The 17,328-nt window shown below is 42.5% G+C and overlaps 1 protein-coding gene across 1 annotated transcript in view; it reads left to right on the top strand.

Moving 5' to 3' along the window:
- LOC124544771 (extracellular serine/threonine protein kinase four-jointed) overlaps positions 1 to 17,328 on the top strand; it is a 1,021,279-nt gene that overhangs the window by 259,979 nt on the left and 743,972 nt on the right. The window contains exon 2 of the mRNA XM_047123448.1: positions 12,342 to 12,384. The gene's annotated coding sequence lies outside the window, so the exon portion shown is untranslated. The remainder of the gene's footprint in view (positions 1 to 12,341; positions 12,385 to 17,328) is intronic.

Genomic DNA, 17,328 nt, shown 5'->3' with positions numbered 1-17,328 from the left:
CAAAAATGAAGTTTGTGCGAGTTAGTGCTTTAGTTTACAACATATGCTTTGTTTATACGTTGTAAGGGAGATGGCAGGGTGCGGTTCAGTGTTCTTTCACAGCTAGTTGACATCGGTGCTATTCTATGCTGAGAATGGCTGATTGGTACATGCTAGTGCGTTTGCTCCGAGAATGCGGAAGAAGTTACCAAACAATTTTTTAGCGAGAGCAAGAGAACAGCTACGGCACGAAAACCTTCCGGCACGGAAACAGCATGAGGAGGGATATTAGTGGGAGGTTATTGATTAGTGTGCTGGATATACGGGGTTAGGGGGGGGGGAGAGTGGGAAGGTCAGAGAACATGATTTTATAATTAAGGAATTGTGGGTATTTTGGAAGAGTTGTGTTTAACGTCCCATCGACAACGAGGTCATTGGAGCACAAACTCGGATCAGGGAAGGAAGGGGGAAGGAAATCCGGTTGCCCTTTCAAAGGGACCATCCTGGCATTTTCCTGAATCGATTTGTGGAAATCACGGAGAACCTAAATCAGGATTTTATATGTCCAGCCGTTTAGCAGGACGTCTCTGGGACGACGGCCGTTTGCTATCGTGACAAAAAATAAAACACCTACAGCCGTCCTTATGATGTTATTTTATTTTGTCGCTACCAGTTTCGACGCTTCATTGCGTCATCTTCAGGCTGTTTTGATGCGGTATAGGTTGATACGACCCCCATGTATAACCCAGGATGGCGGACGCGGGTTTGAACCATCGTCTTCTCGAATAAGAGACCATCGTGCTCATCACTGCGCCACCTCACTAGGTCGTTTATTTTGATAATAAGGCTATTGGTGTGGGTAGAGTGGTGATGAGACCATAGAGAGCAGTAAAATTACTACTTTTTGCCTTCCCGTTTGAGCAAAATTGCCTAGTTCGACGTATGTGTGGTGCGTTCTCTTAAGTGGGAGATCGGAGCAGTTCTCGTCAGCGACGAACTGATTCCAGATCGTTAATCACAGATAGTACGCGGCTGCAGAGCTGATTATGGCCTAAACACATTCACTTTGCTCGGTCGCACCCAGACGACAGCCTGTTAACGAGCGCGCGGGCCATACTCGTGTGAGGCTGCAGGCGGGTGACCTCGGCGACAGCTGGCGCAGGGCAGCGCCGCGCCGCGCGCAGCGGCGACAGTCGTTTGTTAGAGCGCGGCGCGGCGCGCCGCGGTGTTCAACACGCATCGGCGGCCGTGTTAACAGAACGCATCGGCGCCGCCATCTGTAAGCGGTAGCGTCTTATTCCGGGCCGCCGCCCCTGCCGGCGACTGTAAATGATTGTGGATGGTCCTCCGGAGCGGGGAACGGGTTTTCCGAGGGACCGAGTCGCGCTACAAGCCGACAGCATCTGTTCCCCGCTCGCCGCCGCCTGTTTCTGCGCTGTCGATACGCGCGATAAATCATCGACCTATTCGCGAGGCGGCAACATGTGTGCGCTGCGCCCACCGCGTGTGACTCAGCGGGCCACCGCAGCGGCTCACGTGGCCGGCGCGGGCGACTGCGAAGTGCGGGGAAATCTGCTCGTCGATTTGGACTCGTGTCCTGGTGAAACTTCCTGGCAGATTAAAACTGTGTGCCGGACTGAGACTCGAACTCGGGACCTTTGCCTTTCGTGGGCAAGTGCTCTACCGACTGAGCTACCCAAGCATGACTCACGCCCCGTCCTCACAGCTTTACTTCTGCCAGTAGCTCGTCTCCTGGTGTCAACAAAAACATTGTAGCTGATCAAAAGTATGCGAACATCTAGTAAGGGACATCACATTCAGGTGTAGAGGGGAGTCAAACCGGGCAGCAGTTTTAGGGGGCGCCAAATTAATATCCTTGAAGGAAAAAACCTTGTTTCACAAATCGCTTTCCATCCAGCGCACGTTGGTCTATCGATTATTCATATGATATTGAAAAGCATCCCAATCTATTTTTTACAATTTTTGAACACATTCTAAGTTGATTTCTAGACGAATCATAAGTTGGTTTTTGAGTGTGTGCATAGTGTACGTAATATCTCTGCCACGGGAATCCTCGTCGCCTATTGAAATAAAAGGACTTTCCCACAGACAAAAGGCGACGGGGTTAAACAAGCTGAGTCGAATAAACCCGAAAGGGCGAATGCCAGTCGCTGTTTGTATATGCGGTTCGTTGTGTGTGGGAATGAAAAGCGTTGTTACGATTATTAGCGAAATCCATAGATTCAGACTACCAGAATGGAAATAAAGGATTAACAGGAGTAACACGTAAGGAAGATTAAATATTATCGTCTCCGTGTGTCCAAGACAATGAAATACTGACAAAGTTTTTGCCAGATCTCTACACTACTAAGGACCAGTTATACAGTCCCCGGGTAGCAGCCGCTTTAAGTTCCATTCTCGGAATAGAGCGGAGAACACGTTGTACGAACACGTAATAACGCCAGAGAATAAACGCGGGATAACTGAAACGGTGGTTCTGGCAAGGTTAACGAAGTTAACCTGAGAATAAATTTCGACAGTAGCAGGAATAGTCACAGAATTTGTGATGAGATTGTTCGTTAGAATGAGCAAGAAGAAGAAACGGGGACACCACACAAATTATATGGAAGAATATCACGATTCCAAATTTATATAAAAATACCTTACTCATGCTCGAGAAACTGGAGCATATGAATGGAATGTGAAACGATATCCTGATATAAAACGTTTTGCTTGTAGTAGACTTAATAGGCATTTGATATTGGTGCTTCGCGAATTATGTTCTGTCGTAGAATGAAATTTTCACTCTCCACCGGAGTGTGCGCTGATACGAAACTTCCTGGCAGATTGAAACTATGTGCCGGACTGAGACTCGAACTCGCGACCTTTGCCTTTCACGGGCAAGTGCTCTACCAACTAAGCCACCCAAGCGCGAGTCACGCCCCGTCCTCACAGCTTTAACTCCGCCAGTACCTGGTCTCCTACCTTCCAAACTTCACAGAAGCTCTCCTGCGAAGGTAGACTAGGTACTGGCGGAATTAAAGCTGTGAGGACGGGGCGTGAGTCGTGCTTGGGTGACTCAGTTGGTAGAGCAATTGCCCACGAAAGGCAAAGGTCCCGAGTTCGAGTCTCGGTCCGGCACACAGTTTTAATCTGCCAGGAAGTTTCATATTCTGTCGTGTTCTTTATGTAAACGAGGTAGATAAAAACGACCATTTTTGGAAAACAGTCTCGCTTATTTGGCCTGTGTTACAGTTGCTGCGATACTCGAATGACTTATTTAGATTTATCTAACAGACAGTGTCAAAAAAGACGCAACCAAATCGAGAAACCACACCAGTCTTGGGTATTATTCGTACTAACAGCCTTTTCAGTATTATACAACGGCATTTTGATTTTTCATACAGCAAAACGACTGAGGAACTTCAATGACATAACAGATTATTTCGCAAAAAGGAATGAATGCACGCCGTGTAAACCTATAGCAAGATCAGAGAGAAAAAAATTGCTGGGGCGTAAGGATAAGGCAATATGTATTGTCTTGCTTGTCTCTTGTCTTTACTGGTTTTTTCTTTCCTATATTTAATTTTATGTCACACAAAAGAGAAAGTTATTAGCTAATAGGAAATAAAGAATGCAAATCTTCTGAGCAGTTATTATTCTTCCGGTCACAAATAATCCCAACCAGTATTAATTGTGAACTTAAAAAAAAAAATGGGCTTAGGAAGTCAAACCGGCCACCTGGGAGCAGGAGAGGCACCACAGGACTGTCGCGAATACAGGTTTGATGGCTTCCATTACAAAGTATACAGAGCGAAATACAGTGACGTACGATGGAAGAGTGCCGTGTGAAGAGATGTGGCACTGCACTTCGACACACTTAAGACCAAATAACATGTCTTACATTTCCTCGAACATACATGTTTTATGTATATCAAACTCTTCAAAAAGGTGTGCGCTACAAAATGAACATATTTTGGAAGAATCGTTTTTGTTAAATTTTTGACGTCCTATGTTCTATCTTAAACGCTCGTGTTGGGGGTCTCATCTATCAAGTTTTCGCCCCGTTCGGAAATATCGTAGGTCAGGGGCTGAGGGATATTAATATCGGGTGCGTCCACCCTACGCCTTTTGAATGCTACAATGGTAGGAATAGTTTCAAAGAGGTGTCAGAATGTCTTGGAGGAATGGCATCCCATTCTTCCTCAACAGTCGAAGCCAAAACCAGTAATGATGTAGGGCGCTGGGGGTGGAGCGAAGTTTACGTTCCATCTCATCCCGAAGTTGTTCCATTGACTTCAGGTCGGGACTCGTCTCGGATCTGTTTGTCTACTGTACACCGTTCACAATGCTGTAAAATGTTTTCTGTCTTTCTGCATTTGGCATTTTCTTAAGCTCAATAAGTGGACCAGACAGTAACCATGGTGAACGCACCATAGCGTAACACCACCTCCACTCTGCTTCACCGTTGGCAATGCACACGACGGCAGATAAATTTCTCTAGGATCTTCCATCGAATTGCCACAGGGCATAGCGTGAGTCATCACTCCAAATCACTCCAGTCATCCACTGTCCATGGACGTCCCACTTCACACCACCTCAAGTATCTCTGAGCATTGACCACACAACCGAATGAAGAGATGCTCGACCGTTGTACCCTATTCTTTTTAATTCACTACGATCAGTCATTACGATAGCTGGACTGCTGGTAGCAATTTAGAACTCCCATATAGTTCTTTCCGCTGATTTCATGCGATTTTTTACAGCCGCCCTCCAAAATGCTCGGCGGCCCCTGTCCGTCGGTACATGTGGTTGCCTGATCTCGGTTTACAATCCACTTCAGAATCAAATCTCCAACAGCCGACTTGTGCAGCTTTAGAGGGATTGAAACGTCCCTGATGGATCTCCAGACCGACCCATTCTGCTGTTACAGATTACGTACTGACACCATTATACTCCCAACCTCAGGTCCGCCTCTAGCGACGTCTGGTGGTCAATTTCTAGATATATAGGGGTGTCTAGATACTTTTGATCAGACGCTGCCTACTCATTCAAAAGCAGCTGGGTCATGTTTTCCATCTTATTTCCAAGATCAAAGTCCAGCACTAAACCGTGGTTACTCACGATAGGGTCGTTTGGTATAGGTCATAGATATCAATATAATTGTTAAATTTCCATTGCATGAATGGCTCACGCGATTATTACACATATTCTAGATTGGCTGCCGGATGTGGGTATTCGGCAAATTTGCTGGCAATCGAATCCATTACTTTCTTACAGCTACAAGGATTTTGTTCCAGTTCACTACCGCGGCTGGAATAATTGCACAGCAGAAAATAAGGGAGTATCAGGATAGATGCTTTAACAGAGTGACGTAGAAAGTACTCAAGCATTTGGAAAAAAAGACGGTTGCATTGTTCAGTGAAGAATGACTTCTATACAGAAAGGGAGACACTGTCAGAATACAGCACCGTTCACTGTACAACAAAGGTTCTGCATGATGATTCATGGGAGTCGTTAAGAGAAATTTTAATCAGATTTTTCTTTCCTTTTTTTTTTTTTTTTTTTTTTTTTTTTTTTTTTTTTTTTTTTTTTTTTTTTAAAGAAAAGGGTCTGTTCTTACCGCAAGCAAGGCAGTGAGCACAACAATCATTGCTTCTGACTATAGCCTGCTGCTGCCATGAATAACACATTAACACATTGTAAGACTAGTACCTCAGGCCGAACGAAGTGTTGATAAATTGTTAGAAAGACCAAGGGAGACGTAGCAAGGATGGGGAACTAAACTACCGACATAGGAACTTTATTTGGCTTGGCTGCGAGATCTGGAGATTTGGCGTTGCTGCAGCTACGGTGGCCGGGAATTACTAATAACATCGCGACGTAATTTGTGAATTTAATGTTTCTTAAAACAAGGCTTAATGCGCAGAGGAATGCTTGACTTCTTCTATTCGACGACATTTCCTAAAATACATGCGCACCAGTCTGTGTTGGAAACTAGACCAAAATGAATACCTTTGGTTAACGACTGTTGGACTAACTATCCATCACGTTTTCCTATACAGGACGACTCGTCTCCACCAAGACTTGATCCGTAGTGCAGGTAGATAGAGAGAGTGAGGTGAAGTGCGCTCGTATTTATGTTAGCTCGGTTTCCAAAACACGGAATATGGTAACAACCCTCTAGCGACGATGATGCCAGTGGCTATAGCCAGCTCCTGGACACAGAAGGAACCATTAAACCGAAATGAGATGGCACCAAGTGTGCGTGGTGGAGGCGGATCTTAACAAAATAGAGACCTTCAAACTATACTACGGCTGCTTCTTACTAGCCGCCATCTTCCTGATTTTGATTAAATAGTTACAGGCTAATGCCACCAAACTAAAACTTTGCTTACGCTAACTCCTGTTCTTGCGTACGTAACTGATAGATCGTCTTGCTCATTCAGACATAATTAAGTATGTGAAATTCGACCATTCAGTGTTAATGAATATAAATGAATTTGTGTATTAACATTGAAATTATATGATTACTTTCCTTTGATTATTGCTGATTAAATAATACTATTGTTTAAGGGGCTCCGGAAAGGCTCAAAATCATGAAAAGTTCAATTTTTACTTTTTTGCGTTTTCTGAATCTGCAGACTATTACCTTTTAATAGATATATAATTTATTCAATTCCGAAGACTACAACTATTTTTAAATTTTTTTTGAAATGTGTTCCACATGGGCGTGACCCACTGTGGCGCTGTTAAACTGCTGTCAAATAGTGTTATTGTTAACGTCCGTGTTCATCAGGTACATTTTAGTGATGTGAGATAAAGTATGTGTTGTGGCTAACCTGTGATGGTTCAATATATATCGCTGGTGTGATTGTCGATTGTTTCATGTTTATTTACTCTGTCGTTATCTCGAAAATATTCGTAATTAATTCTGTTTCTTGAGTCTCTGTTTTGTTGAAGTATAATAATGAGTAAAAGTAAAGTTATTAGAAATCCTCTGAAGGCTTTTAAGAAAAGGAGAAATGTTGGAAAGCCAAAGGTATGTGTTATTACTGTAAACAATAAAGACGATAACCAAGTGGGTGAACCTAACCTCTCAAGTACACCTGCCCATAGCAGTCGAAGTGGGAAAGAAAATACTTCACAGAAGAAGCTTGGTTCAATGAGTGAAAACTATGAATGTTTTATGGGCGAATCGGATGTGAATGAAATATTTGGTATGTCGGTTCTCAAAGGAATTTTTTCAAACTGTGTAAGATGTATTCATCTGGAACTCTCCATAATAAAGCACGTAGGACTTGCTAGTGAAATACAACTGAAATGTGATAAGTGTTCATACATGACCACCTTTTGGAACAGTGTTGCATTAACTGCAACTGAAGAAAATGGTAGCAAAATCTACGAACACAACATTAGATTTGTTTATTTCTTGCGTTCAGTTGGTAAGGGTGCTACTGCAGGTGCAATTTTCTGTGGCATCATGAATCTTCCAAATCCCCCAACCAAGTTTACGACCTATAATAAATTAATAGGGTCTAAAGTAGAAGATGTCTGTATAGAATCTATGAAGAACGCTGTGGAAGAGGCAGTAATGGAAAATAATGGTGGCAGAGATTTGACTGCAGCGTTCGATGGTACCTGGCATAAACGGGGACACACATCTCTTCATGGTGTAGTATCTGCCACCAGTATGTATACAGGGAAAGTTTTAGATGTAGCAGTAATATCAAAGTATTGTAGATGTCCACAAAAATATAAAGGTACACATGGAAATAATTGCAAAGCTAACTATAGTGGCAGTAGTGGAGGAATGGAAGTGGCTGGTGTTGCCAGTATATTCCAGTGTTCTGAGGCGTGTGATAAAGTGCGATATGTTAATTACCTTGGTGACGGTGATTCTAAAAGTTTCAAACATGTTCAAGGACTGAAGCCCTATGGTGATGATGTTGTAGTGCAGAAATTTGAGTGTATTGGACACGTACAGAAGCGAATGGGAACAAGACTTCGGCGACTGAAAGCTTCGTACAAAAAACAAAAACTCAGTGATGGTAAAGGGTTGGATGGGAAGGGAAGGTTAACTGACAGTGTAATTGACAAAATACAGAACTATTATGGAATGGCTATTAGGCAAAATACACAAAGTGTCGACGAAATGAAGAAGGCTGTTTGGGCTCTTTTTTTTTCATACTTCTTCAACCGATGAAAATCCCCAACATAGCTTGTGTCCCAAAGAAGAAGACAGTTGGTGTAAATATAACAAAGGATTGCTAACTGGTGAAGTGTACACTCATAAGCATAGTCTGCCTCATGCAATAATGGAGGTGATAAAACCTATTTTCAGAGACTTAGCAGCACCTGAACTGTTGAAAAAGTGTATTCACGGAAAAACTCAAAACCCCAATGAAAGTGTAAATAGTGTTATATGGTCGAGAATCCCCAAGACTGTATTTGTTGGAATAGAAACACTTCACTTTGGTGTGTATCACGCTGTTGCGACTTTCAATGATGGCGACATTGTAAGGTGCAAGGTATTTAGAAATATGGGAATGAAGATAGGTTCTAACATGGTACGAGCGATGCTTGCTTTAGACAAGGAACGCCTTCGGGCTGCAGACAGGGCTGTAAAGAGTCTAGAAATACAAGCAAGAGTAAACAGGAGGAGGAACAAGAGGAAGCTGGAGGAGGAGTTTGCAGAGGATGAAGATAATCCATCCTATGGACCTGGAATGCACTAAAAAGTTAATCCAATCTTTGTCGCTCGATTCCCAAAACTTTTATTTTCTCATACTAATTACATGTTTTCTAAGGATCTTCCAAACATATTTGTTTCAAACTTTCAGTAAATGTTACACAGTACCTTCTGCATAATTTAACACAGCCTTTTTCCAAAAAACTGTATATTTTTGAATATATAAATAAAAAATTGCAAAAAAATGTTGTGAATTTTCATTACAATTGAAAAAATCATTAAAATAACTGAACTAAAATTTTGTAAATTCCCTGTGTTAAGTTGTAGCTCATATTCCAATAAATAATCTGTAAAAAGTTCAACTTCCTACCTCAAATACTTTGTGAGGAAAGATGTAATTTGTAAGGGTTATTTTAACATTGCAAGTATAGGGCGTTCCGGAGCCCCTTAAGGGAAGCTCTCGATGTCTGAGGTGCACTCTGTCTGGACTTTCAGTGGTACAACACGCAAAATTTATCCTTTTCCCATATGTTTCAGTTGTGGAATAAAACGCAGTCTTCATATTCTTAAGGTGTGCCGTATTTATGGGCTGTATGTGACAGCAATAGAGCTGCTCCCAACATTGCTGCAATGTGGCTTCAATTTACTGCAGTACTGCCATGTGGCCTTACAATACTGGTATAGGCTGTCGCAGCTGGTTGGTGAGGCGAGTGCGTGGTTTTGCCGATGTCAGAGGCGTGGAATGGAGAACGTTCGTATTTCCAGGCCACATCTACTTTTACCCTTGTCTGTAAATTCTGCCCCTCTCACCCTACATTCCTGACTACATCTGTCTGTCTGTCCGTCTCTCTCTAGCTTCCTGTTTCTTTCGTTGACAGCGCTGCAGTGCCGAGATGTGAAATACTAACACATGCTTTCTCCTGAGTTCGATATTCGTTGCTCGTATGTCAAGGTAGTCGATTTCTTTGTGTCCTACACGAATGTAGAAATGGATAAATGTGAGAACGTAATTTTCATACGTATGACACCGTACATCTACGGACAGAGCTATGGGACATGTAAACAGATACACACTGAACAGCCAAAGAAACTGGCACAACTGCCTAATATCATGTAGGACCCCATCGAGAACGCAGAAGTGCCGCAACACGACATGGCATGGACTCGACTAATGTCTGAAGTAGTGCTGGAGGGATGTGACACCATGAATCCTGCAGGGCTCCCAACAAATCATCTGAATAACACGTTGCAAGGCTTCCCATATATGGTCAATAATCTTCGTGTCTGGGGAGTTTAGTGGCCAGCGGATGTTTTTAAACTCGGAAGAGTGTTTCTGGAGACACTATATAGCAATTCTGGACGTGTGGGATGTCGGATGGTCTTGCTGGAACAGCCCAAGTCCGTCGGAATGCGCAATGGACATGAATAGATGCAGATGATCAGACTGGATGCTTACGTACGTGTCACCTGTCAGAATCGTATCTCGACATATCAGGGGTCCCATATCACTCCAACTGCACACGCCCCACACCATTACAGAACCTCCAACAGCTTGAACAGTTCCCTGCTGACATGCAGGATCCATGAATTCATGAGGATGTCTCCATACCCGTACACGTTCATCCGTTCGATACAATTTGAAACGAGACTCGTTCGACCACGCAACGTGTTTCCAGTCATCAACAGTCCAGTGTCGGTGTTGACGGGCTCAGGCGAGCCGTAAAGCTTTGTGTCGTGCAGAGTCATCAAGGGAACACGAGTGGGCCTTCGGCTCCGAAAGTCCGTATCGATGATGTTTCATTGAATGGTTCGCACGCCGACACTTGTCGGTACCCCAGCACTGAAATCTGGCGCAATTTGCGGAAGGTTTGCTCCTCTCTCACGTTGAACGATTCTCTTCAGTCGTCGTTGGTCTTGTTCTTGCGGGATCTTTTTCCGACCTCAGCAATGTCGAATATCTGATGTTTCACCGGGTTCCTGATATTCACGGTACACTCGTGAATTGGTTGTATGGGAAAATCGCCACTTCGTCACTCCCTCAGAGATGTTGTGTGCCGTCGCTCGGCGCCGACTATAACACCACGTTCAGACTCACTTAAATCTTGATAACCTGCGGTCGTAGAAGCAGTAACTGATTTAACAACTGCGTCAGACACTTTGTGTCTTATATAGGCGCTGCCGAGTGCAGGCCATACTGCTCATTTATGTAGTGCATGCGTAAGTTCAGATTGTGAATACCAGACGATACATGACTGGTATTTGTTCGAGTAGCTTGTAACTTAATTTGCTATTTGACTATTTTAAGGTATTTTCTTTAAAACTTTCGTGGTTCTGCGCTATGCATTTTACAGCCCTATGTATTTAGCAGCGTAAAGTTTTTCAATGAATTTCGTTAAATTAAATTCATTAAATTATATCCTCCTGTATGTTAAAGTCTTGGAATTGCCAAACAGAACTGATAAGTGACGCATCAGTCTGCATTTGGACATTTTATTCTCACACAGCAGGTCCAAAACCCGATAGTGAAAGGTCATGAATGCTTTATTTCTTATGCAGTACCGTTATATTTGTCGTCATTGGGTGACAATAAGTAGAATTACCATTACACCAAATGACGTTTTATAACTCAAAGGGCCGTGAGAGATAAATAAGGACACTAATACAAAAGGCACTGATACTGTCTAATATTACTTTGCAATATAAATGTTAATTAACCAAATTCCTTTATGATGCACGTAAGAGTACATGGTTCTTAGCTGTTGTCGATGAGGTGTAAACAACAATGATCATTAGTAATGGAACCAGCAAGAATAGCTGTGAACGGCGACCCAGTACCGTAACTCGATGAACTTTGTAGATGGAACTTAATTCAATAATTTCAATACTATAAAAAACAAGTAACAGGCCATACTGCTCACTGATGTAGTGCATGCGTGAGTTCAGATTGTGAATACCAGACTATACATGATTGGTATTTGTTCGACTAGCTTGTAACTTAATTTGCTATTTGAATATTTTAAAGTTTTTTCTTTAAAAACTTTCGTGGTTCTGCCCTATGTATTTAACAGTAGACAATGTGCTGTTGTTGTTTGTTAAGTAATTAACCGTTACAAGACTGTGCTATTCAACCCGTCTGTGATAAAACATGACACTCGAATAAGTTTTTTCCCTTTCCACTGTTTTCCTTGTGCTACAAGTCATCAGTCTTCATCCCCCACTTTATACCACCTCTTGTTACTAACATACATGGTGTTTGATATTTACCATTTGCAAATATTACTAGTTGAAGATATGCGGTGACAGAAGGGAAGATCGGCGATTAAATAGTTTATAGTGGTATACACAGAACACGTCAGAGCGGGTAACATGACCGGACCTGTGGAATGACGATCAACGTATTCGACATTGTTCTGACATATCTGTAACATCCTCTGAAACAGTTCTAATCTCATGCCAGAAAATTGAGAAGGAAATATTGTTTTATGTGTTAAGCATCCTTATTTCAACTTAGATGCATCTTTCATAGATAAAATAAAAATGAATTCTGAATTTAATAACTGATCGCATAGTGGTCTTACAATAACAAATTAATGAATACGAATATCATCTGCACTATTGTGCTACACACATCTGTTTCAGATTAATTAATTTGGTACTTTTTGTTTTCCAGGTATACTTCACCTGCCGCACTGCAAGCTTCTTCTGGGACTGAGGTAAGTCTCTCAAACTTTTCTTGTAGTCTGCCGTTACTGGACATAATTAGAATTTTTTTTTCATGTGATAACTACCACATGCAAAATATTGCTATTTCATGTCTTGGAAGACCATCTTCATTCACTCAGTACTACTGGATTACAGGAAACTCCAGCAGGGTTTCATAAATGTAATACAATACAGTTATCATAGCGCCTGGAACTAATGCAATTAGTTGACCAATTATCTCGCGTATGTTGCCACCTACAGGAGAAACACATATTTCTTGTCGTGGAATACATAATCAGTCGTTCTTCCCGTGAACCATACGCGACTGGAACAGAAAAGGGAGGTAATGACAGTGGCATGTAAAGTGCCCTCCGCCACACACCGTTCGGTGGCTTGCGGATTATAACTGTAGATGTAGATCATAATATTATTCACCGTATGTTTTATTGTTCCATTAATTTTGTTCCCGTTCGTAAGCACTGTGGACACAATAACATTTGCAGTGTATTGGTGCACGTATTAAAAATGAACACATCTATTAATTGTTAACATTCTACGTTACAGCGTAACGTACTAAAACTTTTTTATTGTTTTAAAGGAAACGCGAAACTGTTATGTTGCTTTGTAGTTAAGTGTTCTTGTTTTGCTGCTGTTACAAGTACTCTTCTGCCCTTATAAATGTAGTGCAGTGCAACTTTTTCTTAGCCACTGCGTACCTGCATTGTTAAAGTTCTATGGCTATCAGAGCGGTTGCAGCATCCACTACGGATGATTAATGCGTCAAACAAAGCGAAGCAATACGTACATGAATCCGACAAACGTTATCGAGAGATCTCAGTAGTTCAGCGTTCAACAATCGTCATGCAGTCGAATATTTTTCAGGCTAGCGTAGCGCTATGGAAGAGGAACATCATGGCATTTAAGTACTTTATACCCTCTTGTTCACCTTCTTTGCGCAATAATTTTCTATAGAGATGATAAAAGCTTCTTTGGGTAAATCACTATACCCATTGTGGATGCTGAACTGCAGCTATGATTTAGCTTAGCGATTTATTTGGGTGTAACATGCAACCACTCCCGTTTCTTTTCTTTTTAATTTTGATACGATTTATTTTCTGTTCCATTAACTAATTTTCAGGTTACTCATCATCAAATGGAGTTATTTCAGGGACATTACCATGTGCAAATAGACGCTATGGTCCTGGTTCTGGCGGAAATAACAGAAATTTAGTTACCGATGACGAAAGGGTTATTAAACGAAAAGGTTGCTGTGTTTTTAGGATATTTACATTAAATTTGTTCTGATTGTGTGTATTTTGTAGTTATTCACACTCAAACATTGTATGTAGATGCATTTGATTTGACACTTTTTCGCCGAAAGAAAACGCTAAACGTAAGTACAAGGAATATGAATATGATAGCTATCACGCTTTACCACTTCGCGATCTCTGAACTGTGATGCATTATAGAGTAAACGTAGATAATGGATATAAGTGAATATTGCAACCTGGGTGTGTGTTCGTATGTTGACAGTATACATGTAATGTGGAACAAAGCATTACGCAAACGATAAATAAACAGTATCAAATATTTACTATATAAGTAAACAGTGAATGACTTACTACCATATGTTACAGAGGGTTTTTTCGTGGGGCCACGGCAATATGAACAATAATGAGAAAAACACTTACGAGAAATAGACTGACGTAGTTGTAACATGAATCAGAGAGTAATAATTATGCAAGAGGATGAATATGCCTTTTCTGTTTGGGTGGCAGGATGTTTTGGAAATTCCGGAAGAAAAATTATCTTCAGTTAACGGCCAGCTGTCGCAAAAGACCGTCTGGCAGATTTTAGAATTTAAATTGGAGTGTACCACATGTTGTGTTCAAAGTAATTTAATATTGTACCTTGAATCAGGCCTATTCCCTTTCACGCCACTAACTAGGCATATAACACGTTTTAAAATCATAGACAAGTGATATGCATGATTTTCAATTCTAAAATCGGCCAAATTATGACATATTGTCAGAAATTGTTGCAGCATAATAAAGATTTTAGCAGCTTTGTGGTGATATACATAAACAATTTCTCCTTGTAGAGATTTTGTTTCTCAGTATCTTCCAATAGGCTTCTCGCTCGATATCGAGGACAAATACAACCTCTGTGAGGTCCGACAACAAGCGGTATAGCATGAATTTTACGGTCGTTTATTTCTGAGCGCGCACCAGCTCCACGGTAGTTAATTTAGACTCTTCAAATGTTGTGGTCGACCGGGAATACTAGTTAAAAATATATCAAAGAGCACGTAAGAAAGGCCAGTACTGAACTGAATTTATGGTCGCGTGACGGAAGGATACTGAACAGTAATTCACATATAGGGAATGCCATGCAACAGTGAGAATCCTGTGGCTTATTTCGTTTCAGTAATTCAGTAATACCTTTCGACGAACTATATAATAACGTAATAGTGTCATCGCAATCCACTGTGCATAATGAACTTCACCCAACGGCTCATCAAGTATAATTAATGATTAAACAATCCACCATTGACAAAGAGAGAATTATCAACAAAGTGAGTAACGAGAAGGAAGCTCACAACATCCATCTCAGATACAGCGCAGGAATAGATAATTGCCATCCACACTTGGGTAGGTCGGTATGTGCGGAGTAGAAATAGAGAAGAGGACGTTGTCATTTCAGCGTCGCTACACAGATTTGATACGTAGACCTTCTACAGTAAGAGCAACAAGAAACTTTGGCTGGTTCAAATGGCTCTGAGCACTATGCGACTTAACTTCTGAGGTCATCAGTCGCCTAGAATTTAGAACTAATTAAACCTAACTAACCTAAGGACATCACACACATCCATGCCCGAGGCAGGATTCGAACCTGCGACCGTAGCGGTCACGCGGTTCCAGACTGAAGCGCCTTTAACCGCACGGCCACACCGGCCGGCAACAAGAAACTTTCCCGTCACGACCCGCAAAAACTTTTATGAACACATTGGAGGACGGCGTCACTGTCATCCAAGTTCTAGAAAGATCGCTACTCAGCAGTACTGAAGCCACTCAACTAGAACCTCAACTGAGACGATTGAAATAATTCTACTTATGAACGATTCCTCGCCAGCTGCTCTACAGTGGACTGTGCTTTTGTTCGAGACTGCGCAGATCCCACATCAGACGATACAAGGAACAGTTTAAAGAAGTAATGAAGTGCACAACTATCAGCTCATTCAACTAAGTGGAATTACCGAAAGATCGCCAGTGCCAGCGCCGTAGAGTTGATGGTATGCGGGGAAACGCCTCTGACTTGACGGCAAGCGACGAACTCAGGAGCAGACTCTATCATACTCTTTCCATTTGACGCATAAAATATAATCGTATTAAAATTGCTACACCAAGAAGAAATACAGATGATAAACGGGTATTCATTGGAAAAATAGAACTGACAAGTGATTACATTTTCACGCAATTTGGGTGCATGGATCCTGAGAAATCAGTACCCAGAATAACCACCTCTGGCCGTAATAACGGCCTTGATACACCTGAGTATTGTGTCAGACGGAGCTTGGATGGCGTGTACAGGCACAGCTGCCCATGCAGCTTCAACACGATACCACAGTTCATCAAGAGTAGTGACTGGCGTATTGTGACGAGCCAATTGCTCGGCTACCATTGACCAGTCGTTTTCAGTTGGTGAGAGATCTGGAGAATGTGCTCGCCAGGGCAGCGGTCGAACATTTTCTGTATCCAGAAAGGCCCGTACAGGATCTGCAACATGCGGTCGTGCATTAGCTTGCTGAAATGTAGGGTTTCGCAGGGATCGAATGAAGGGTAGAGCCACGAGTCGTAACACATATGAAATGTAACGTCCACTGTTCAAAGTGCCGTCAATGCGAACAAGAGGTGACCGAGATGTGTAACCAATGGCACCCCATACCATCACCCCGGGTGATACGCCAGTATGGCGATGACGAATACACGCTTCCAATGTGCGTTCACCGCGATGTCGCCAAACACGGATGCGATCATGATGATGCTGTAAACAGAACCTGGATTCATCCGAAAAAATGACGTTTTGCCATTCGTGCATCCAGGTTCGTCGTTGAGCACACCATCGCAGGCGCTCCTGTCTGTGATGCAGCGTCAAGGGTAACCGCAGCCATGGTTTCCGAGCTGATAGTCCATCCTGCTGCAAACGTCGTCGAACTGTTCGTGCAGATGGTTGTTGTCTTGCAAACGTCCCCATCTGTTGACTCAGGGATCGAGACGTGGCTGCACGATCCGTTACAGCCATGCGGATAAGATGCCTATCATCTCGACTGCTAGTGATACGAGGCCGTTGGGATCCAGCACGCCGTTCCGTATTACCCTCCTGAACCCACGATTTCATATTCTGCTAACAGTCTTTGGATCTCGACCAACGCGAGCAGCAATGTCGTGATACGATAAACGGCAATCGCGATAGGCTACAATCCGCCCTTTATCAAAGTCGGAAACGTGATGGTACGCATTTCTCCTTGTTACACGGGGCATCACAGCAAGGTTTCACCAGGCAACGCCGGTCAACTGCTATTTGTGTATGAGAAATCTGTTGGAAACTTTCCTCATGTCAGCACGTTGTAGGCGTCGCCACCGGCGCCCAGCTTGTGTGAATGCTCTGAAAAACTGATCATTTGCATATCACAGCGTCTTCTTCCTGTCGGTTAAATTTCGCGTCTGTAGCACGTCATCTTCGTGATGTAGCAATTTTAATGGCCAGTAGTATATGGTGTTTGTTCTTTCGAATGTGGTGGACAAGGGACTCTACCTTAGTAGTGTGACAAGTTGGGAATTTGGTCCGAGCAATTAAGCAATTAAGGTGAACGCGAGCCTAAAGAGGGAAATCCGGTTTTGACCCTCCGTCTTGCCGAAATTTTCGCTTATCGCCATTGAATTCATTTCATTGCC

The sequence above is a fragment of the Schistocerca americana genome, chromosome 8 (genome assembly GCF_021461395.2).
Source record: "Schistocerca americana isolate TAMUIC-IGC-003095 chromosome 8, iqSchAmer2.1, whole genome shotgun sequence".
NCBI lineage: Eukaryota > Metazoa > Arthropoda > Insecta > Orthoptera > Acrididae > Schistocerca > Schistocerca americana.
The sequence above is the reverse complement of the archived record's forward strand: the minus strand, read 5'-3'. Positions and strand labels throughout refer to the sequence as shown.